This window comes from Bombus affinis, chromosome 10, assembly GCF_024516045.1.
Source record: "Bombus affinis isolate iyBomAffi1 chromosome 10, iyBomAffi1.2, whole genome shotgun sequence".
In the NCBI taxonomy this organism is placed as follows: domain Eukaryota; kingdom Metazoa; phylum Arthropoda; class Insecta; order Hymenoptera; family Apidae; genus Bombus; species Bombus affinis.
Window position 1 is genome coordinate 379,629 of NC_066353.1, and position 24,840 is coordinate 404,468.

General features: G+C 37.7%; 1 protein-coding gene across 1 annotated transcript in view; it reads left to right on the plus strand.

Annotated features, from left to right (window-relative positions):
- LOC126921207 (prolyl 4-hydroxylase subunit alpha-1) overlaps window positions 1-24,840 on the plus strand; it is a 369,220-nt gene that overhangs the window by 26,670 nt on the left and 317,710 nt on the right. The gene's annotated exons all lie outside the window — the stretch shown is intronic.

Sequence of the window (24,840 nt, forward strand, 5' to 3'; positions counted from 1 at the left end):
CACAACGGCCTGCTTCAAAAGCAGTTTGGTTCCCGATGTCGACGCGAGAGAAGCTACCGGAGGATTGGCGCGGCTGATGGAAAAGAGAGAAATACACGAGTGAGAGAAACACACGCTGGCCGTTGACGAAAAGGGCTCGTTATCGTGCCGCGTTTTCTTTTCATTTTCATTCGGGATTCGATGGATCTTGCTACAAAGGGAATTAGAGAAAAGAGAGAGAGAGAAAGAGAAAGAGATAGAGGAATCGGATGTCAGAGATTGCCCGTGAATATAGAACGTGGAGTTTCGTTTGAATTCACGAATTCGAAAAAAGAGGAGGCGTTAGTTCGAATTTCGTGTGAATTTTGATTTTTTTCTTTGGATAGAGAATCTTTTGCCAGAGATTGTTTCATTTATCTCTACCTTTTAATTCTATTTAACGCGAATTAATTAATTTAAACGATACACAGGATAATACGGAACCACACAACACGTTATAAATACTATATATATTTCAGAATGAAGGAAATTTCTAAAAAACGCTGATCAAAAGCACTTCCATTCGAGAGAAAATTCGTTCTGGGCATTTTTGAAATCTCGACTCCATTAGTCGGTGCAAACCTTCGATTCGACGCTTTCGCCGAAGCATTCCCGACCTTTGATCTATAATCCGCGATCACGGTCCGTCACCCCTTCGAATTTACCCTCTCAAGATTGAAGGATCGACCGCACAGAGGCTATAAAGCAGGCAAACCGGCGCAAGCAGCACCCCGACGCGTGTTTTTGCGAAATTTTGTGCGAATTTGCAATTTCATCTCCATATCGGCGACGCAGAAACGCGCGAAGAAGTAATTTTCTCGGGGAGAGGCCAGGTGCTCTCGAACGACCTTCCATACAGCTCGGTTGACGAGGGCAATCGCGAAATTATTAGAATATCGTGTAGCGGTTTGCCCCTCTCCACTCTTTTTCCACACTCTTTTCCCTCCTCTTTTTTTTATATCTTCCGTTCTCTCGTCGTTTCTCTATAAACGAAATTAAAAAACGGAGGACAGCCGCGTGATATTGCTTTCTGCAGCGACAGTGAAAAGTCGTCGTCGATTTGGCGCTGCCAGGACCGTATAATAAAATGGGACCAGCAACTTTTTCGTCGCGCCTCTGTGCACCGTTTCCCCGACTCCTCTTTTATTTCTTCTCTTTTGTTGGCCCGAGGATTTAAATACTTTCATTTCGTGGTCTCGCCTGCGGAAATCACAGCTGAATTATTCCTCGCATAAATATCGGGCTCTGGGGTAAGATGATCGAACGTTTATAGGATCATTCACGTTGGGATGGTAGCATTTACGATAGAAGAGACAGAGTAGGGTTTTATCGCACGATAATTCGATAAAGGCAGCGTCTCGTTGCGTAAACATTTTCCTACGACTTTATCGTTTTATATGGAAACGTGGATGGTGGTTTTAATTATTACTCGTGCGAAAAGTGGAAGATACAAATGATCTGTAAAATTTAGAAAATACTCGAAACGAAGTAGGTACACGCTTATTACGATCTTCTCTATTAAAATTGTATCTCATCGGTTGCCTTCACGAAAATATAAATTTACATAAAAATTCATCATCTATTCGCAACCTTCCCGAAATTCGCTTCAATTTCTTTATCTTCGAATGCTGCTACTAATATTTACATCTTCCATATCCTTGAAAATAGTTCCAGTTCGTCGCTAACGATCCTTATTCGATGAAAAGCGAACGAGTATCAGGACAGTTTCAATAATCGCATCCGAAGCGTGTTCTCATCTTGGCGAGGCAGCGCCGGTTTAGGCCGCTTAATTGAGGAAAAGCATCGATTCCCGGCCGATGGTTATTGGATTACCGTGGAAATCCCCATTTCACTCTCTCGTCCTCTCCTTAATAAGCGCTAACCTGCAGGTTAGCCGAGTTTATCCGTCTTTACGTCGCGGGTAATGGCTGCACGAACTTTGTTGTTTGATGTATTTTCTTGAGGAATGTATTTTCGCGAGACGAATGAAACGGATGTGGAAACGTGCTCCGGAGGAGATCCGGTACGGTTCATGCTACATCGATGAAGGCTGATGAGAACTGGGAAAAGTGGATGAATTGCTGGATAGGGAAATGGAAAAGTTCGATACGTTTCTCGGCCAGTCGGTAGTCAACGAGGTATGTTTTCTTGCGGATCCCGTGGAATTTATAACAGAGTTATTTAGTGTTATGTGAAATATGGAATTGGATGTTGTAAAGAGAAACATGTGCGTATTTGGCTGTGGTCAAATTTGATAAGACAATGCTAGGTTTGATATATCGTCGAGGTGCTGATTAAAATGGTTGAGATAGAATGTTCGATATATTCGAAAATTGTGGTGTTCGATTATCGTTTGTTCTACTGTTTAAGAAACCTTTCTTAACGTAATTAATTGAATTAATTAAATAGAAATGCAGCAACTATTGTACTTGAGTGAATACAGTAGCGAGGAAGATACAAAGTTACAAATGTAGCGGCACATGAATCAACGGAAGATTTGAATTGAGAGAGAGACTCATCTTATTATGTCTTGGAATACCAACGTTGTTTTGATTTGCTAGGTTCAAAGTTAAACGAACTCCGAACAAAATATTATCGCTGTTATTTGTAATCGTTAACTGGAATTACTTTTTATAATAACACCGGTCCATACAAATAGACGAACGTGCTCTCTAAGACAGTCATTATAACGAGTTATTATAGCGAATCATACAGTCGAATAGCGAGCGTAGAGTCGAACAGTAACATTGAGCGAGCGACGATTAGGATCGGCATACACTATCTCTATACTTGAAGTGATTTTAGTATAATTGACTATTACAATTTTATCATTCGTCTCTTTAATAAACAAACCAACTCGTGTAATATCCACCTCAAAGTTATGCTAGTTATCAGAAGATGGCAAAAAGCCAACGAAACGAGTAATGCATATGTCGTTAGATAAAATGTTGATTTTATAAAAATAGAATTATTACCTTCGAGCTCTTTCAAAAGAAGAAATGTTAAAATTTCGTTTTGAATTTCTTGAACAACTTAATATTGCATTTTATGCATTTGATCACGATATTATTGAAATTTTCTTTTTATTTTTCTCGTCCTCCATCAACGATAGGAAGTTTCACATAACGTAAGATCGACGTTTCAATCAAAATCATTTTATACATGTAGTAACTTAAATGGTCTTTAGAGGAAAGGACAAGTAATGATGTTTTGGTTTAACAAGTAATATTCAATACAACGAACTGATTACAATATTGTCGTACCTCTTATTATCATACTCTGCTCTCAATTTCCCGATTCATACTCTCCGGCTCTTGCACTCACTCTCGCTAACTTCTCAACTCACAGTGTATGACTTCCCAACTGATACCCCCTGGGCTAGCATCCCTTTGTTTTTTTTATCCCCACCACGCATGTGTTCCGCGAAGGCCCGTGGCCAGGGTCACGTAGACCTTTTCTACGAAACTATTCACTTGAAGGTCCGACGACACATTGATGGACCCGACGACGTCTCGGCTCTCGCGACATTGTTTATGGTTCGACCGATATCTTAGGCCTTTTGTCCACGATACTACATACATTTGTTATATAAATTATTATTTATCCAAGTGAAATCTGGAAATTACGTTTCCAAAGCTGAGCAAATACTTCATCGAATTGACTTCGCATATACCTTCCCCATTATGTTAAACCAAGCCCACTCTTCGCTTTACCATCTTGAACAACACCTCCACTCAAAGACTTTGAACAACCCTTCGAACCCCTTCAACTTTCATCCGTCAGAGGCTCCAATTAGAGGTTTCGAATAATCATGAATCTGCTTGCGTGTTTCCTCGTAGCCATCGAATTAATCTTCGTCGCTGTCGAACATGCTGAAATTGAGGGCCCTAACGTTCAATTCGACGTTACATTTATTTTCTTTATGGTAGAGGGTACGCGTTACACAGCATAAACGAAGGGTAGGCGAGTCAGTGGGAAAGAAAAGTTGTTAAAAATACGTAACCGAGTTGTTTGCGATGACGTTGCGAGATCGTAAGTCGCTTTTGTAAGAAGCTATACAAGGAACTTAAGAATTTTTATATATATGTTATAATTGTTATACATTAGATATTATTATGTGTTATATAAAATATGTAAAAGATATACGATAGAGCGATGGATGAGAGAAAGTTTAGAATTAGTTTAGGTCAGTGAATGTTAATAATTTTCGTGGTAGGTAAACAATTTTTGCTATTTATATATATATATATATCATTATATAGGCATTCGTATATATTGCGCATATATTTCCAAAGTGTAGCAACTTAAAATAATTCAGTTTCGCGTTAGAAGAACATCGAAACTAACAAAGCAACGTTTCAAACGTTAAGAATGGGAAATTATTTAAATTGCACAATCTTGAACTTGTCTTTTGGGCTTTGAATGCTTCTGATTTATAATATAGCAATTACGATAAATAGACTCTTATTGCTGCATAAACAACACCACCAACTATATTTCGAGATAACAGGACCATAGCGTTATAGAGAAAGGTTGTCATAAGCTAGAATTCGATAGCTCAGCAAATCAAACCGCTAATGTTATACTATTTACCGCAGAATTAAGCATGGCGAATGGAAAGCTAACGATCGACGATAAACCGGTCTGATTACTGGCAACATGGGCCATCGCGATCGCGTTTAAATCGGATTAAAGCTGGTGTGGCCATTTGACGGAAAACATTCGAGCTTTGTCAAAGACCTAGCTTTTCGCGATATCCGTCCAACTGCACGAGTTTCGACGTTACATAGGCTTCCGAGCTTGTTTCAGAAGCTTCTTAAATACTCTACGGATATTATTCTTTTTTTTTGTACTTTTGTCTATTTTCATTTGATGTCAATTTTTTGTTCGTTCGTTTGCTTTGTGTGATGCGTTACGATCGAACGATGACGTGTAATATCGATTGACCTGACGTTTCGTCGCTTTATTTCGCCACAAATTTTTGTCGTCCCTTTGTTTGCGTTCGATGGGTCGTTAACAAAGGTTCTGTTCTTTTTTGTGTTTAGATGACGAGTTCAACGAATCATCTGCATTTTTTTTTTCTTTTTGTTGCGTTGCATTGTCGATTGGGAGTTGCAAGACGTTTAAGGGATGGAGCGATCAGACGAAGTAGAAGGGGGTATTTTCTTTTAAAAAAATTAAAACAGCAACTGACGAATTTCTAACACTTTGAAACAGTAACCGACTTCATGTACAGGTCGTCGAATTCGTCTCAGCAACACCTTCGTACTGTGCACACAAAAAGATATACAAGCTCTATTTAAAAAAATGAATTTGATTATTAAATTTCCCCCCATCACTCGACTTGGTAAAAAAAATAATTTACATCATACGGTGTCCTCCTTTATACCAAACAATTTTTACTCAAACAATTTTTTGAAATGTTCAGTTTCTTACGAAATTTTTCAATTTTGCAAGATAATGAAAACACTCTATATATCTGCTCGTTTTATCGGTATATTTGATCACACTAAATATAGTTTCTAAATCCTTGAATACAGGTTATAACTTCTCACATTTCTCTACATTTTCACCAACATTCGAGAAATTTGGGACTATTAAAATTCGAATAGAATGTTGCCAGAGTAATTTGCCGTCTTCGCATGAAAGCCATAAATCCCTAGAAATCCAAGGTACGGACAATTAGTTGAACTATATCAATGGAGTTGTGTATATCAAACTATTTGTGTGTGTATATATATATATAATATCATTCATTAAAAATTCTCTAAAAACTAAAACACAACAGGAAATAAATTGTTCGGAACTGTATGCCAAATTAGGAAATCACATAAATTCCTAAATCTCTCTACAAACTCAGAGAGCCATAACTCTATAGAAATCCAAAGCATGAATGATTAGTTCAACCATCAATGTTGTTACCATCTGTAATCAGAGCAAACAGATCTTGTCTCATTAATCCAACTATCGAAGACAGTTAACCATATCACCGTTATCGATCCGTTTTCAGGACACTTTCATCGTTGCATCATCCTTGATACGATTGTCACCTTGTTTCAATCAGCAATCTGCTCTTTGATTCGTGCGTGTATCGAGCCGTAAGTTGCATCCTTGTCTCCGTTTCGGAATCCTCGATGGTGGAAATCAAATCGGAAGCTTCGAGGGGGTGAAGGGATGATTTAACCCCGAATTAATCGGACCGTGCGTCTAAGCTCGTGCATATAACGATCTAAGCAAATCGGAAATTCGCCGACGTTCCGGAATCAGGACGCGTTGAATGCAGTTTGCACGGTTAAACGTGCGCGTTCGAGGGTCAATCAACATTCTGATCGGGGCAACGGAGGGGTAACAGCAACGTTGCGTTTTCCCTGATACACCGTCGATACGTCGGTGAAATTGCAGTTAATTAGCCGCGACTCGAAACGTCTGTTCACTTTGTGTGCTTCCTGTCAAGGACGATTGAATTCTCATTTGAAAATCCGCGATTTACATGATACACGATGGACGAACGATGAAACGAGAGGTCGAAATTTATAGTTTTTGTTCGACGTCCATAAGGGAATTCGAGAATATCCTGGAATTTTGTGATTTTTGCTAATTGGAGATTCTTATATTCTCTTGGAATAGGGCAACTCCATTTTTGTATTTTCTAGGATCTTTGAATGACGCTTGTTTGAGGAAGCAATAAAGTAATTTAGAGATTGTTATACGAATTTGTTGAGAATCAAACTGAGAAATAATGTGAAAAATGTGAATAAGCTGTATGGGTGACTCACGTTACTAAATTTTATGGCATCATCAAAATAAAATAAATTTCATGGACTAGCAAATTTTCAAACAGTATGAAAGATTTAAATAACATTGACAAAGAAAATGTAGGCCATTGCGATATTAATATTTTGCAAAAATTAAATATTACGGTGTACAGTATATTTCAATTTATCACGGCTCCCAAGGCACAAAATATATAAAATCCACGTTAAACGATTGTTTGATATTTATTAAACCAAAGGGCTGTTTATTTAAAAATTGTATTATTTTAAAATCGACATGGTATACTGGTGAGGGGTAAAACGGAATGTGAAAACGTGGGATTTAGAGCAAAGGACGATTATGGATGGAACAGAGACGCGAAGAGAAATTCAATTCAGCTGGACGTGTTTCTTCGCCGGTATAAATAGAGATTTCTAGATTCGAAACGTTTCTCCACGGAATCGAATTATCTGTTTTTCTCGAAGGCTGTGAGAAACTCGACAAATATTTCTCAAGAATTTATTCTCCCGAAATAGGTATATCTCTCGTCGCGAACTGATATCGTCGTACGAAATTGTCCAGTCGTAGTCAAAGATAAAACTCGTATCCCGTTCACATGATCTTTATTCCCTCTTTTTACTCGTCCCGATGATCTTTCTGGCTTTCGTCTCTCGCTGAGAAGGTCAGGTCGAAAATGGTGGCTGTTGTTGAATCACTTGGCTTCTGTTTAAGAATCCATTAAAAAAATTCAATTCATTCCCTAAGATTTATTGAACTTTATTTATCAATGAAAGCATTTTTCAATATTTGTACACAGAAGGAAGATAAATCTCGCAATTATATAAAACAGGACAGCGGATGGAAAAATATTTTAGAAACTAATTGGAAACAGCAAGCAAGTAATTTATTTATGATAAAACTTTTTAATAATTTCGAAATTATATAAAATATGATCGATACGATGATGGATAGGAAACAATATTTGAAAAAGGTAATGGCAACACGAATGGAAAACAATTAACGAGTAATTGATAAAAGATCGTTAATGAAAGATTGTCGCTGGAAGATATCCAAATTCGTCGATTGGAAAGCACGTTGGAACCATTTCGAGAATAACAAACCAACGGCAATATTAACATCGGTGTAGCTTAGCAAAGAGAATGCATCGATTCGACTAAAATCGCACGCGAGTTTCGATCGTTGAACTCGATCGAAAATATGCTGGCCAGGGTGCATCGAGGCTGTTGTACAAATCAGCCTTAACAAATGGAAGCTCTGCTGACCGACCTCGCGATTATTGAATTAATTGTTGCGGTGTAATACCAGGGTCGTAATTTATCGTTTACGCTCGATCGAGCGTGACTAGTCGAGCCGGCTTATCAGCCATTCGACTCGCCTGTTCTTTTTCACCAAAATTGTAACCAACCATCCTTTCATAAATACAACTTTCGAACGTCGTGTATTTCTAAGAATTTTTGCTTTAAATTAATGAAATTATCGGATAACATAATGTTATTTCGTGGTTGCTGAATATAGGTTCCTCCGACTATTTTAATTTTTTCTCAAGTTTGCGTTCAGCATACTCAAAGATGAATTTTATAATTCTTCTTTATATTCTACTTTATATTCTCGTTTATCTTCCGCGGCTAACTTCTTGAATAAAATTCCACATTCATTAAACCGACTCTTCTTATTTCTAATTTTTGAATAAAACTGTTGAACAAATCCCTGAGATATATATTTATCTGATTGATTTTATACTAAGTAGCTTAAAGCTTTAGTTCGAGTGTAAACTCGAAACCAAGTTACACGAATCAGGTCCATTAAATACAAACACAGATGCAAGTATCTCATTGCTTTTTGCATGAAGTACAATTTCAAAAGACAGCCTTGTATTTTACAAGAGAGAAGAAGACGGAGTTATATTCTGCACGCACGTCGACTAATCTGAACGAGATTCAAATCGTGATTATCCTCGGACGAGCGATTTGATTTACGTCAGTAAGTTGGAATAGTTGGCGCAATAACAATCGGTCAGGGCGTTACTTCCGGTTCGATTGAAGGGTTGAATTATATTTAAATGGACTGTGCGCAATTGTCGAACGGTCACCACTTGAAAAATCCTCGTTTCTCCGTAGCCCACTCGATCCCGATTGTCAATCGAACTTCGCGTTTCCCGCGTTTTCTTTGCGCTTCAGCGTCGATCGATTTCCGCCCGTTTTTCGGTCCTCGATTGCTCTTCGTGCGCTATTCGGCCCATTGAAAAAACCTCCCCCTGATTTTTCTCGTTTTATACCGATGAATTGTTGGTTTACAGAGAGTGCTTCTTAATATTATTCGTTGCCACGAGTACATATCGTTACGCCGTCAAACGATATTGGATTTATTCGAACGACTGCATTATGTACAGAGTGTCTCGTATATAGTTATAATCTGCGATATAAACATTTTATGTAACTTAATAGGTCAGAAATTGTAATAACTTTTAAAGTAACATTGTATAGGTATACGCTGAAGTTTGAAAAAGATTTGTTAATCACTTTTTTTTTAATTTATTATGAACCACTAGGTTTTGGTTCTGCCAGGAAGTTGTAAAAGCTAGCAAAAGTTATTATGAGACGTATATTTTTTGTTACATAGATTTTGAAGGATTCATAGTTTTTCTTTTTAAGTACAAAGCTGTATAATTTGATTCAGAAAAATAACTCTATCGTAAAGAATATTTTAGAAGGAGGAGAAAGATGGGGCTGTACATTTCAAACAGGCTGATGGACAAGAATACCCAAGATTTTAATACCAGTATGTTTGAATCATCTAATTTTGTCATATAATATTTCTTCCTATTTACAATCGTTTTAAAGACATCGCTAGTCCGCGTGGAACACCCTGTATATCAGCGATATCTCGCTTTATTTGATTACAGTGAACGTTTGATGTGGCATGCTTTTCGAATTAAATAAATCATTAGGCGAACTTATCAATAAATAGCTACCTTTAATTAGCAGCGATCGATACACGGTTCATCGCTTTCCAAGCTTTGTACTGACTCGTCAGTTGCTGCTTCTCTGTTTCGTACATTTTTTCGAAGTATTTTTATCGAATTACGAGCTTATTGTCTCCAACAGTTCCGTACCACTTTTATATCGTCCTCTGAAAAGCTCTTCATTGTTTCTGATAACTTGGGATGGCTTTCGTCAGATACGTTCTATAGTTATCATGATGCGCTTAATGTATCATTTTTAATCGGTAGAATAAATCAAGATGTTTTCTTGCGATTTAAAAAAGAATATATCAAAATGTTTTTTCCTTATTATATATTATGAAGCCTTTTTTTGTAATTTGCGATATTAAAGCTTCAACATTTCGAAGCGTTTCTCACACGTGTTTCCATTCCACTATATTTCATTATACTTCATCGTAAAGTTGAAAATAGAATACATAGTTAAATATAAAATGAAACCACGAAAGGTATGTAAAAGACATAGAGAATAGATATAATATTGGTTGAAATCGGTTTGATTGAAATCGAGAGCTATCACAACATGTAATTGAAACTGTATTTCGGTTCCCCTTTTTCAGTTATTTAAATTTCAATTAGTACTTCAATTAATAACTGACTGTTTATTTTCAGTGATCGATTACAAACATCGTCTGTTATAAAAAATACGTTTACAAATTAAACCTTCAATTTTTGTGGATCTACAGTAGTATAGGTCAATCATCCACAGATAGTGGCCACTAGATTTAAACAAGTATTACGTTCTAAATGATTAATATTTCGATATTTTTGATAATATTTTCAATATTAGCACGTTAACAGTGGTTTACTAGCATACTATATTTCATTATGAATAAAATATAGCCAAGTAGACTAGTCGTTAATTATTAATCACTCTTTAGATTGCGAGTGTTTATGAATTTATAAGAAAGTTAAAGATTCGGAGATGCACAAAGCTATAATACGTAAAAATGTAGAAAATATCCAAACTATAGCATTCTCTGTAATATTCGTTAGACAAAATAGTTTTCTACCCATCAAAGATCCCATCTTTTCAATTATTTGCTGAAAAATACGAAAGTGCATAAATACTCGCAGCGTAATAATACGCGATACAAAGCACGATGCTCGAAAGTAAACTTTAAAATTTGTATCTTTATCTCGATTGTGGAAACTTTCTTATAATTAGAGGCTGCAAATGTGTTAAGGGAAAAAAGGAGGGAAGAATTTAAAACGACAGAAATAAAACGCGACGAGAATGAGAACATATTTTCAACCTTCTTATCTAAGGTATTTCTTGCGGTATTTCCTCGTAACACGCTCACTCTCTCCGCGATTTTGTCGACCGAGAAGAATTATTACACGTCACATGCGAACTCCTCGGGTGTACATTCTGGACGCACACGCGTTATTTTATTCTTTATCGATCAGCTGCCACGACAATTTCTGCAATCCATACACTCCTCTTCCACCACAGCTTGTTCGTTTTTTCACCATTTTTTTTTTTTTTTTTTTTTTTTTACCACGTTTTCATGCATCGAACCATGTGGCATGCCTATGTTACGTAGACACGAGGGTTCTCGTGAATCGCGCAGAACGTTCGTTTTACGCGGAAAAAATTATTTTCTTAACCAGTTGGCAGTTACGTCCTCTTTGAAAACTTTGAAAAGTGCGTACTTAAAATGTGTCGTAAGAAGTAAGCGACGACGAGTATACTCGTCAAGCACGAAGTATGTATGGCTGTTATAATAGAATTAAGTTGTAATTAAGTTATAATTGAAATGACTGTTTTATTTTTGAATTTTATTACTGACAGGGCTCGTCAGAATGGAAAATATTGCCATTTCATCATGACGAAAGTACTCGTCAAAAACAGCTAACTGCTAAATACATACCTCTGCGTTGGAATAATATCCAGAAGTTAATATGAACTACTGATCGACCATGCATGCCACACGGCGATTTTTATTCCGGTCAATTATCCTAAGAAAAGCAATGGTAATTTCGTGGATTATCAACGTAATTCATGTTTCATTTTTATTGTTATAATTATATATTACTTTTACTGCTACAACGAGTCGAAGCATAGCTGGTTATATTTTATATATAATAATTTATCAAAGGCCAACATTGCGTGAGACCGCGTTTCATTTTCAATTTTTTCAATCAATTTACGCTAATCTTGTTCTTTAATACTGCGATTATGAGAGAGAGTTTCAAGGATTCGCGAAATAGCTTTTCCGTTTAGAATTTAGATCTTAGAATAGATTTTAGAATTTTGCTGAATTTAAAGAAATTGTGTCGCCTGATTCTCGGTTGGTCAATACGTGCACTCTACACAGATACATAAATACGATACGTTAGATAATTAGGATTATTTACCTTTTTCGATATTTGCATATATATTCTTGCACGAAATATCTCTAGCTTCTACGGACATTTTCAGATCTCCCTCGAACCTTACCAGCATAATCACGTTAATCGAATTTCGCAATCACGCTGATGAAATTTCAAAATGTACCCTATAACATATACCATTGTATATATTTTATACATATTATATATACCCTGAAAAAATGTCTACAAGTGTTCTAACACTTCCGCGAGCCTCTGTATATCCTCATGCCATTTAATCTACCTAATCCGACTCTTTCATCGATCGCTTTATCAAACCTATCGCCACGATAAACCCTACCAGCAGCACCTTGCCCTATCGTAATTCGAGGGTTCCCTTAGCCCTCCATTCGTCACTACCTAGGCAACGATATTTCTCTGGTGACGCGGCCGTCTTGAACATAATCACGACCGCGATATAATCGTCGTCGACGAGGAGAACGCTCTCTGATCGATCTAGGGACGTGTCGGCACGATTCGCGGCCAACGCTGTTTATGCTGGCGCACAGAAACGTCCGGTCGTGTGTACCGACGGATCAATCCGGATTAATTGAGTTACGGTTCGCGGTTTTGCGGCCGGCCAACGACCGCACGGATATATCCGCGGCTTCTGCCAGCTTTGCTTCGACGCCGACGCGACTCCCGCGACAACGATTTTGTCGGGCTTGTCTTTCGCGGACGCTAGACGATCCTCCAGGGGTTTCTCTTACGGACTGTAGGGGAAGGGGGCAAAAACCGAAAGGATAGAAGCGGATTGATCGGTCGGTTATAGGGGAAAGTCTCGGTGAAGGCAGTTTGCGAAGTGGAGTTGGACGGAAGTTTCTGTGGATTGCGACGAAGCGGTTTGGTTTAGTGGAAATACGTGTTTCGCAGAATTGAGGTTAATTATGTTACTGGTATATGTTATCGTCATTTTTATGCGTTAATAGGACACGTTTTATTGCACATAATATATAAAAAGTATACAAAATATCGGAATTATAGTATTTATTGAAATATTCAGTGTATGATAGTAAGCATTCACTTAGATTCTATCTGTTTATAGATAGATTTATAAAAATATGAATCTGCGTAAAAGTCGTGGGCTAGTTATTATTCGTACTAATTGGGAAAATTTCGGTCATTAGAAAATGACGAGTTCAATAAAATCGTTGGGATGCGCTCTCCTTTCCACATTATTGCCATTAAATTCTATGCAAATCGCAATTGTGATTGTTTCTGTATTATCAAATCCAAATTTCGTCCTTATCAGTGGAGAGCCAATGCCAGAGCAGAATACAACGTATAGATGGATGATGGGAAATTTGTTCCTGCCACTTTTGTGTCCCTGGATTTTCTCGATCGAGAGCAAAAAATGGGCTGATCGAACGAAGAGGCGAGCTACTAAATGAGATTGTCTGGTTGAAAGGCAGATGTTGGCAAAATTGGATGGCGAGGAGGTGAGTTTTAGGGGAGACTTATGCCATATGCGATGCAACGATAGTTTTGGATTCACCGAATAAATGACGAGGTAAAGGTGATTTCAGATGTCTTGGTTGAAAAGACAATGGTGCTCACATTTATTTTCTATTCAGCGTAAATTTAATAGAAACTTCGGAATAACATAATTAGGACTTCGCAGCAACAGTTAATGGCCAAAGATGTTTATTGCGCGAGGAAAAACGATAAGTTTCGTTACCAATTTTATCTTTTGAAATTTCGAAGTTGGCGTTAAAGCCACCAAACAAGTTATACTCATTTTCCGCATTATTCATCCTTATTTACCATGAAAAACACCATTTACAAAAGTCATATCAGCGCATTTGTACAAAGTGTCCCATGGAAACATCGTGCGAGTTAAAATCCCCTAAAAGATTAAGCATCTTCGTGGCCCGGCATAATGGCCGAGTCATAATACACGCTTAAATTAGCGTATGACACGGTGGACGAAGCTGAATTTCCTGTATGTGGACGTAGCTATCGCTGTAATTTTCAGCAACAGACCGTCCCGTCGTCTGATCCTGCCGCGTGCGTCCGGGAAAGGACATCATCTAGGCCCGTCGTGGATCTAGGCCTCGATCCCCGGTGGCAACGACGCGACGTGTACGTGCCGGCGAGATAACGCCAGGCCACTCGCTTATAGACCGTTAATTAATTTCGCCAATTACACTCGACGCCCCAAAGCGGCCTGTCGAGTGTACACGACGTCGGCCTTTGTGCGTGGCCTGTCTATCTGCCTGCAGGGACTCCGCTTCTAAATGAAGGCGAGATGCACCGAAAAGGCTCGCGAGACCTCCGTTGCTGGCCTTGCCGAGGAAACGAGGAAAAAAGAAAGAAAGAAAAACGAGGAAGGAAGAAATACGAGTAGCGAGACTCTACGGGCAATTAAACAGAATTTCCGGGGAAAAATCCGCAGATTTTTGACGAGGCGATTACTCATGCGATGGAAATCTTGCATACCACGCGGCCACTTTTTATTAATCGCCGCTTCGCTTTTCCGGGAACCCATTCAATGAGTATTTTTGGACAGAGAGGGAGATGTTTTAAGGGTAGAAGAGGCTGAAGGGGCGAAGTCGAGAGAGTCGACGATTAGCGATAGAGGGTTAGTTTAATTCTTCACGAACATGGAATTTTATTTGCAGTTATTAATTTATGGTTCGTAATTTACGATTCCATATGATCTCTGTTCATTCTGAGATGTTTTTCCTTGGCAATTTTCGAAACTCGTGTTTTAAAACCTAATCAGTAACTATATGTAAAATTATGTATTTTTCAATTGAGAGAAGCAATTTTTGTATCAGCTCTAGTTAAATGGTATATAGATAGTGTAAATAGGGAAAGAATAAAAAAATAGCTTTTATAGATGGAAAAGTATTCCATCCTAAATGTAGCTTTAAATCAATATTTCTTATTCATACTGAAAACCTCTCGCTTTAAGGGCCTACATTATTTCTCGCTCAACTCGAATCGAAGAATTCAGATTATTTTTCAAACCATCTACAGTTAAACATTGTCACGTCTCGGTCACTGCTTATGATATGTAATTTTCTATCTGAAATTGGATATCAACAATCGTAGCTGGCGTGTTTAATCGTAAGAGGTACACTTAGGATACGACACTAACCACCTGTGACTACAAATCACGACATATTAACTTAATTCTTTCGTACAATCATTACCGACGTATCCGAAAGGTGGACTTGGGATGCAATTCTAACTGTCAACTTTCCTTTAATCAAAAAAATCTTCGGTTCATTCGTCGACCGAAGGAAATCAGGAGCTCGAAGATTTACTTCATCTTCGATTTATCACCTCCGCGTTTCCCACAAACGAGCCGCGATCGCTACTCTCTACATATTTACTTGCTTCACGTTCGCCTAACTACCATTAACCACTTCGCCACGACGAACATCAAACGCGTGCAGGAGCACGCAAACTCGCGCCTCATGCCGGCAACGCCTGTTTGCACGTTCCTGGGCGTGCGTTTCACAACCGGATGTCGCATTCTCAAGAAGCAAATACACGCACAGACACATACACTGGTCAGAAGTTGCGACGAAACTTCGTCAGACGCGTGTAACCGTTGATTGAAGCAAACAAAAAGCGCCTACGAGGAATTTGCCGCCAAAAAGCATTGCCGAGTTGCGAGAGTGAAACGTTGGTTTTAACTTGGTTAAGGGTTTGTTCTTGTATTTGTTCTCTTGAGGAAGCTTGGACTTACTGTTTGTCGAGTAGTTGCAGAGTGTATGAAACGGGGTTTCAGTTATGAATGTGGTCGAGCTGAGTGGCGCAAATGTTTGGAAATAACGTCGTTTTTCGATTTTCAGTTCATGGTCTCGTAATCCCGTATTGTATTTAGAAATTGTGCAATTCTATGAAAAAAGTACGTAAGAGATTATGATTATTTATCATTAAAGTGATCTTTCTATTAGGTGGAAACCGTGGCTTTAAAAAATCGTTCGTTTGTCCTTTTCTATTTTTCTCAAACATTTCCGCTTACGAAGCGAATTTATTTACTAAGAGAGCTAATCGCCTAAACACCCTGTATTTAATTAATATGTTTTCACGTACGAATTATACGATCTTAAAGAAGATAGAAAGTTATAACAAAATTACATACAACGATCTGAATACATATCAAAACTTATTTCTATCTTTAGCCGAGTAGTTTACCGCTTTCATTAGTTTTTACAACATTTTTTATTTTCGTTCTGGGTTGTATTTGTCTCTGGTGCCTGTTACCACGAAAACTCACGTTCGAAAGGATTCGACAGCTCGAAGTGGTTTTCCACGACTTGTGATTTCGAGGCGATCGGAGATCAACGACGTACGAATCGAACATCGACGTCGTGGTTGCTCGTGTCACAGCGATCTGTCACCACTGTGCTTCTAGCTCCTTGATAAAAAGCACTTAAGTCGTATCCGCCCTTTGATCTTGAAGCGTACATAGCTCGCGTGCTCCTGCCGATAAATTCACCTTTCGATCCCGGGAAACACGAAAGCACGACGCTTTTATTTTCGTGCTGTTAGAGCCACGCTCGACTCGCGTTTCCGCGCCATTTCCATTTTCGGAACGCTCGGTTCTCTTGACCTTTCGCAAAGAGGAAAGTTCGCTCGGCAAATGGTGGAAAGAGACTGGACGGGCAATTCTGCTTGACTTACGTTCGATTTATAGCTAACTTTTTCTTTGTATTCTTTGAATAAACTGGCTGGTCTCCCGTGACCACCGCTACTAGTTCCGGTGGCTGTAGAAATATCGAAGAATTTAAGTTGAAATTAAAGTAATCGTAATTTTTTTTTATTAATTAAAATAATAAAATTAAATTTTTTTAAATTACAAAACAATTCTTTTAAAATTATAAAACATTCGACGATTGTACTCATTTTATATTTACTTATATTTATATTGTACTCATATTTATTTCGTTCAAAAAATTCAATCTACCATCTCATTCCATGTTTAACAACGTTCAGTAATTTAATTTTCAACTTAATTAAATAATTTAATTTAATATAATTGAATCGATATTAACTTTAATAAGGTTTGATAATGCTATTTTTTTCTTCCATCAAGTGATGGTTGCAAAAGCACGATTTTCGCCGATAGAAACACGAGGAAAGTACCTTGAAATTATGAGATCGCCAAATTTTTACAAAACTGAGATTAACATACAATCACTAAAAAGATATTTTTACACGGTTCCTACTTCTAAAAACGTTCATTTCAGAATAAAATGACATTCGTTATGCAACAATTTAATGATAATCGTGGTAGATATGAAAGGTGTTGAAAAAGTATCAATTTTTTTTTTTTTTTGAAAATCTTTTAACGATCAGTAATATTCATGTAACCACCAGCATTTAGGGTAGATTTTTTATTATCACAGTATCTTTGTACCCTAAATATACATTCCCTAAAAAGTCACCCTGTTATTATCAAAATTTATCAGGCAAACCCCTAAATGAAGTCATAGCTAGTAATTTAAACCGTTATAGCATGTTTCACCGCCCAGAACCCGTAAATGTCCACCTCTTACCACAGATTTCACCCTTGTCTCACCGTTGAGTCATCCACGTGAAGAAATTACCAACTCAACCACCTAATACCTAACCTTCGTGAATAGATGTTACCAAATATAAACCGCTTAAAAATTGTTTATAAGCGAACTTGTCGAATTATAAGCAAATTACTTCTAAGGAGATGGCAGGAACTGTGAAATTTCGGATGAGTTGACTGCAGATGCTGTTATCGAGAAATTAATCGATAAATTATTAGGTTTTCCGAAAAGTTTCTTTCGTTTTATGAGGAAATAATAGACGCACAATGTTTTTTGTTTTATATTATTTTGTCGAATTACGTACGATCTATTTTGTTCTGTTGAGATGAACACGACATTTCACAGACTTATTTTCAGTTTGTATAAAGGTGCATTGTTGTAAAAAAAACGTTTGCGAAAGAAAGACACTTTCCGGACAACCAATCTGTTCTTGGTACAGCGACTTCTTATATTTTAAATGTTTTTATGACAATTACCATCCGGAAGATTGTAAAATATTGCAGGAGTGCTTTAATAAATAAAAGCAGTCGAAAATTTATCAAAATGAATCGGAGGAATTTAATATTAAAAAGGTCATAATATTAATATGAAAAGAATTTATAAATGTAGAAGACTAGACATAGAAAAAACTTATTAATCTCTCGAAAATGATTCTTTATTTTACTGTTTTTACCATCAGCCTAAAGCATCAAAAGCACATACATACCACTCATTCGAGATTTCGCGGTTTTTGCCATCTCCTTGTTAACTCGACTCAAATATCCTTCCGTAGGCCTCGCACGTCTATTGCAATATTGAAATTTGTATTCCGAGCGTCGACTAAGGGCAAGCGGGAAATAAGCACGGCGAAACCGTGCGTCGTGTCCGTTCTCGCAGGAACCAGATAGCTTGGAACGGTAAGCACGCGTTACGATGCCTGTACACGCTTATTAACTTTCGCAAATAGCGGCGTGCTGCGTGTTTATGAACATCTCGGGGTGTGCAGCGAGCGTTGTCTCGGCTTTTAATTGCGTGCGTTGCCGAGGGTCCTCGTCTGCGCTCTGCGCTGGCCTGTCTCGCGGAAAATCGCAGTCGCCTCTGACTCTCCAGTTTCCATCATCGTGTGCACTTTTTATTCTCTTTCTTCCTCTGCTTTTCAACTTCTTTCGCTTTCTCTCCCCCTTGGAAATTGCGAAGGAGACTGAAGCAGCGAAAGTAGGAATGGAATAAAGAAAAGAAAGGGAAATACGCGTGGGATTCGTGGATTCGAGCAAGCGAATTATACGTTTAAAATTGCCTTCAAACGAATGAACGAAGATATATTAGTAGCTGTAGTTGCAAGAATTTTAATTTTTTAAATACGTCGCCCTATTTATATCACTTTCACGGCGTATCGTTAAAATGCTATCAGATATAGTACGATAAATTAATTTCACATTTTGAGTTTAATCGTAAGTAGACCGAGCATATTTATGCAAATTCATTTTTTGACAAATATAATTAAAAGAAAATGAAATCTGAATAGAGAATTGTTTTATTAGTGATTAAAATAATAATTTATTTTCGATCTTTTATATATTTCAGTACATTCTTTGACATTTTGAAATTTCCCGTAAATGTATAGATATTGCCAGTCTACGTATTATTGACAGCATCATTGACTATCAATTACGTATTACTGACAGCTCAAACGTTTGAGTAATAACATATACTTAGTAACATATGCAAACGTACACACAAGCATACAGACGAGTTGGCGATCACCCCATATGGAGATAACAAACGCGAAAAAGAAAAAAGTTGAAAGAGAAACAGGGAAATCTGTGTTCCATCGGGGGCAGCAGACGCGATCGATGGAATTCGCTGATAATTGTATAAATTAAAATCCGTCCATGCGATTGGATCTCGCGCCGCGAGCTTCTCGGATCGTCGACTCCATTAATGTAATTAAAAAGCGCTCTAATTAACATTTATTAAACGGACAGGGAGGACGAGGTGCATCGATGGTAGCTCGGTTGGAATGGAAGGAAGAAGAGGCAGAAGGGAAAAAACAGACAGCCGTCCAGCGAAGGGTGGATGATTTTGGGAACGAAAAATAAAGGGGAAAAAGGTGTACAAATTGCAGTCGCGCGACGCGGTAATAAACGTCCGGCTGATATAATCAAAATACACGCGTTAATTTGCATATAAATTGAAATGATATATTTTGCATTAGACCAGGCGAAAGGGCCACGCGTTGAAACATTGAAATTGTATTTAATTAAGCGCGCGATTTTACGAAACCATTGTATAATCCTGGATTCTCACCCCAATCATCCCTCCTCCCCTGACCCGTAGGTGTAATCGGCGCCATTATATTCTTGAATCACATTAAATCGCGGAACGGACCCTTAAATGGTCGAGATTTTGTTTCATTTTAAATAGAACTCGTTGTTCGAATCAGCGAACCTTCTATTCCGATTTCCCGTCAACAGTGATCGTTTCGATTCGCGATGGTAATTGATCGTTGAAATAATAATATCACGGCTCAGCGTAATCAATAGTTTAACGTTCAATACGTAATGAAAACGTAATCAATAGTCCCGTTTAATTCTATCGACAATTGTGTCTCGATTGGAAAAGTTTGCTTAAACGTTCGGCCGAGTTCGTTACGTGGATTTATTGTTAATTGTTCGCAACGTTCGCGTTACGAACGCTCATTTACCAGCGGGAAGAAAAGCGTGTGTTTTAATTAGAAGCGGAAGAAGAGTTTGGTATTTTCGCTGGTTCCTTGGTGACGGTTCACGTTGGAAGTTGGAGTCGTCAGTTTTCTAACTTAGATGCAACAACTTCCCGTCTATGTGTTACTTTCGTCTCTGCAGTGGCCACGTAAAATTGTGGAAGTTAGCGTCTCTACCGCGGTAGGGACGCCAACTAACCTTCTTACGCTCTTGTTTCCATTTCGTTACCCTCGAAGAATCTTCCACCAAGAGATATTAGAAAATGTAAGAGATCTGCATTCTAAATACTTGAAATTCCTGAATCTCTTAACGTTTGCACAAAATTAACAAAATTTCTTAAGAATCGTCATTCGGTAATTTCTTTAATTCGTAATTTAATATTCGGCAATTATTCTGAAAATACCTTCTCGTGAAAAGATATTTTCAATATTTAAGAAGCAAACTAGATTTTCCTTTAACACGAAAGCTGCAATGATTATTTCACACTGTCTACGTATTATTTAAAATATTATCCTCCAGAATTGTCCTGTGCGATATCTACTCGAACAAACGAGGTTTCTTGTTTTCGAAAGCCAGCATATAGTCCGAAGGGGCGCATTAGTTTCACCGGTTGCATATTCGGATGCAGAGTGCATCTTTCGTTAACGACTGGCCAGTGCCGGCGTAATATCCGATAAGTCGAAGTTTAATCGCTTATAAAATTGTCCTGGTGTATAGCCAGGCTTGCTAAGTGGATCTTGCAAGCATAGAGGATACAGTTGCACGACTCGAGGCGGACTCGACACTGTCCTTTCGTGGCTTTTCAACAGATAAACTCTTAAGTTTGCAACAGCTGCGCGCGATCACGATGCTCCAAAGCCTTTCGAGAATCTCCCTCGACGAAGGCGCGCGCTCGGAAAACGACGACGATGCTGCGCACGTGAATCGCGTCTCAGGAAATTCTCAGTGATATCGTGGATGATTTCGTTCGATCGAGAATTATGCTTCTTGGAGTCGTAGAGTAAATTGAAAAAGAACATTCCAACCTTATGACGATCGGTTATTTTCCAGCGGTAACTTTTAGGTCAATGGTTAATAATAAATATGGTTCTTTCTACACTGGAGAATTCAGTAGCTTAGAATATTGAGGAAGCGAAAAGGTAGAATCGATAAGTAATTGAAGAAAGTGGTTAGTAATAGTTAATAGCGTCGTAGTTGGTGTAAAGTTGCGTTAGTATCGCGCAATAAATTTGACAAGTTCAGTAATTTCAATAGAAATTATTATTTCATTTATGAGTGAAGTAAATTGTGCAAACACCTACGTATTTTCCACTATCTTGGTTTATGTCTGTTGAACCGTTTTCCATGTTTTATACGTGCGACGTGAAGTAGTTGGAAATGGGTTTTCCAATGGGAAAGGATTCAATTTTAAATTATACATTCTTTTTGAAACTATGCGTGAGAAGTACCGGGTACGTAAAATCGCTGGAGTAGAGGTTATAACTGGTGATTCAGGTAGATCATAACGGTCTTGAAGTATCAAACTTCGGTCCGTGCTATAGGTACATAAATTCTCGGCTATTCTACGTTAAAATAGTATTGTTCTTCTGTTATTTCGTTTCTTTCTATTCCTACTGCTATCGTTGTTTAATGACGAGAAATATATAAACAACAATTAATAACAAATAAAAGGACAAATACTTAAACAATCACTTAAACTACTATCTATTCTTCTTATTTATTTATTTATTTCAGTCTCACTGACTGTAAAACCGACTTGGCTGACATTCAAATAACTCGCTTATCCCACTCATTTTAATCGTTACTATTCAGAAATATAAGAAAACCGCGTTTAGAAAAATCTATTTAATGCTCAACGCATACAAAGATATATCTTTTCTTTAATTTTACCGAATTTCAACATATTATTCGCATATCTTTTCTTCCACCTCTACTCGATCATAGTTCCTCGAATTTCGTAGTTCCCCAAACGAAGTTAAGTCTCGGATCTTCCTAAACGTCCTGACTCAAAGTAACATACGTTCAGGCACAGAGTTTATCCTTTGAGAGGAAGAACCCTCTAGAACGGTTTGTTCATCGCCTCCTGCTTTGACCGGCGGAAGCGCGCGAGCGGAGCGAAACCAGCGGCGCGCGACTGAACGCGCGCGCGGAAATCGGAGGAGTTCGGCCGTTTAAAGCAACGGAAGCGCGTTTGCGAGCGCCACCATCAGCTTCAAGGCTAATTGCCCTCGGCAAATATTTGGTTGGTCCGTTTTTCTTCCCGTTGCCCGACGCGGCTAATTAAATATACGAATTACGTGTAACCGCACGGTTTACGCGACTGAAAATCGCTCGAAAATCGCTACTCACCTGTTTGGACAAACGCAGCCGAATTTGCATAACGGAAATGTAATACGAACGTCATACATGGAACGTGGTTCAGAAACCATAGTGATGGCAGAGATTCGTATAAAAATAATTCGAACGATGTTTAGACACAATTCTAAATTTTGAAATTTTATCTTATGGTTAAAAGTATTTGCACGTTTACTTTTCAATGAAACATTTTTTCATCGGATTCTATATACGTACATTTTATTTTCATAGTATCAAATTTTTGTAAGCACCTGGAAATAGGTGCTACTCAATATACTTGGACCTAATTAATGGCATAGATCTAATGTCTATGCCATGATAAATATAATGCTGATGTGCATAAATATTCTTCGTAACAACCGTGGAACTGGCCTTTAATCACGGAAAATACAATGGCTGACTAGACTTGAACGTGAGAAAAATAATACATGATATGATCGTCGACATGAATAGTCAATCTACATCAGTAAATACCTAAATATAAAATTGGATAGAGTAATTGCCCAAGCAAATAATTGGAAAATTACAAACATCCTGCTAACTTCTTGCTACGATTGTATGAATTGTTCTTGTGGATTTTTTTACAGATATACTGTAGTTATTTGTAGAAAATAGAGGAGCTTATAGTGATACTGATTCTTGTTTATTTTCTCTAAACTTAAACGAAAATATTTCACAGAATACTTGGGAGAGTTAGTCGAAATTGGTAGAAATTTAAAGTAGAGACGTAGAGAGGGAAGTCAATCAGGACGAATTAATAATAAAATCACGCGCGACTGACTGACGCAAAACTAACTTAATGAATTAGATGTAGATTAACGGGTGGCAAACAGCAGTTACACGTGCGCCGTTTCTACGCTATTTAGATATGAAAATGAGGTACATATATATCGAAGTGGATATGCGGGCGATGATGTCGCTGAAAGCACCGGGTAGACAAACAGCCGACGGAGCGTTGTTCACGCGGGATTACATTAAAATAAATTTAGCCCCGCGCGTTTCGAACAAACATTGGATAATTCAGTTTGCCAAATAGCTGCTTGGTGTCGAAAGAAAAACAAGAAGCTGGATTTGCTTTATACTCGATTGGCAAGTTTGATTTTTGTTAACTTTTTAAAGAATATAGCTTTAAATGATTATTTTTATTGGCAGTTGTTGGAACTGCTTCGAGAAGTTTCAAACTTTACACATTTGCACGGAGGATGGCTTGTTTTAATCTCTAACTACTTGTGTTTTATTTTGAGAACTACGTCGGATTGAAAAACTTCCTTTTTGGGAATTAAAGACACGAAAATAGTAATAATGAGACTAAGCTTAGCAGTGAATTTATTAAGATAATCTTATGGTCAATTAATATTCTTCATTGATTTCTTTCCAATTTCCAATTTCTGACCAAATGTAGTGCAAAGCTAATTAAAAAAATAGTACAAATTTTGATATGTAAAATATGGTAAAATATTCATGTCAACTGGAAAATTACAAATTATAAATTTACAAAGAGACAAACAATAATTTACATCACAAAGTCTAGTAGTAGTAGTCATATAACGTATTTATGTTATATGACTTTTTCTTCTTTTTCGAAACGAAGTATATCTTAAATGGTGACGTGGCCCTTCGAATTTCTAATATAATTATACCTAAACTCAGAAAACTTATATGTTTTTCAAAACGGTCAAATCCTCTCTTGTTACATGACGATTTGTCTTTACTTATCGTTGGTCACGTTCTGTACATTGTCGCTAGCACTTTTATTGATTTAAATTCGCGCCGTAAATCGTTCTAAAGCGAAATAACTCTAGTTTATTTGCCATAGACAACCTTTAAGACAGATTCGTCGCTAATAATCATCAGCTTCCGTGGAGTTTAATTTGAAAACCAACAGCTTTTACCCCCGGTGACACGGAGGTCGTGCTTCTAGTCGACTGTTGCAGGGGAAACTAATTTTCGAAGTCGAAAAAAATACAGTCGAACGAATCGATTTTCGCGGGGATTGAAGTAACTTTTTTTCCCCCTCGTAGTTTGTAGGATGAAGAGGGGAAAATAGAGAGTGAGAAAGAGGGGGGAGGATCTCGGTAAATCCAGC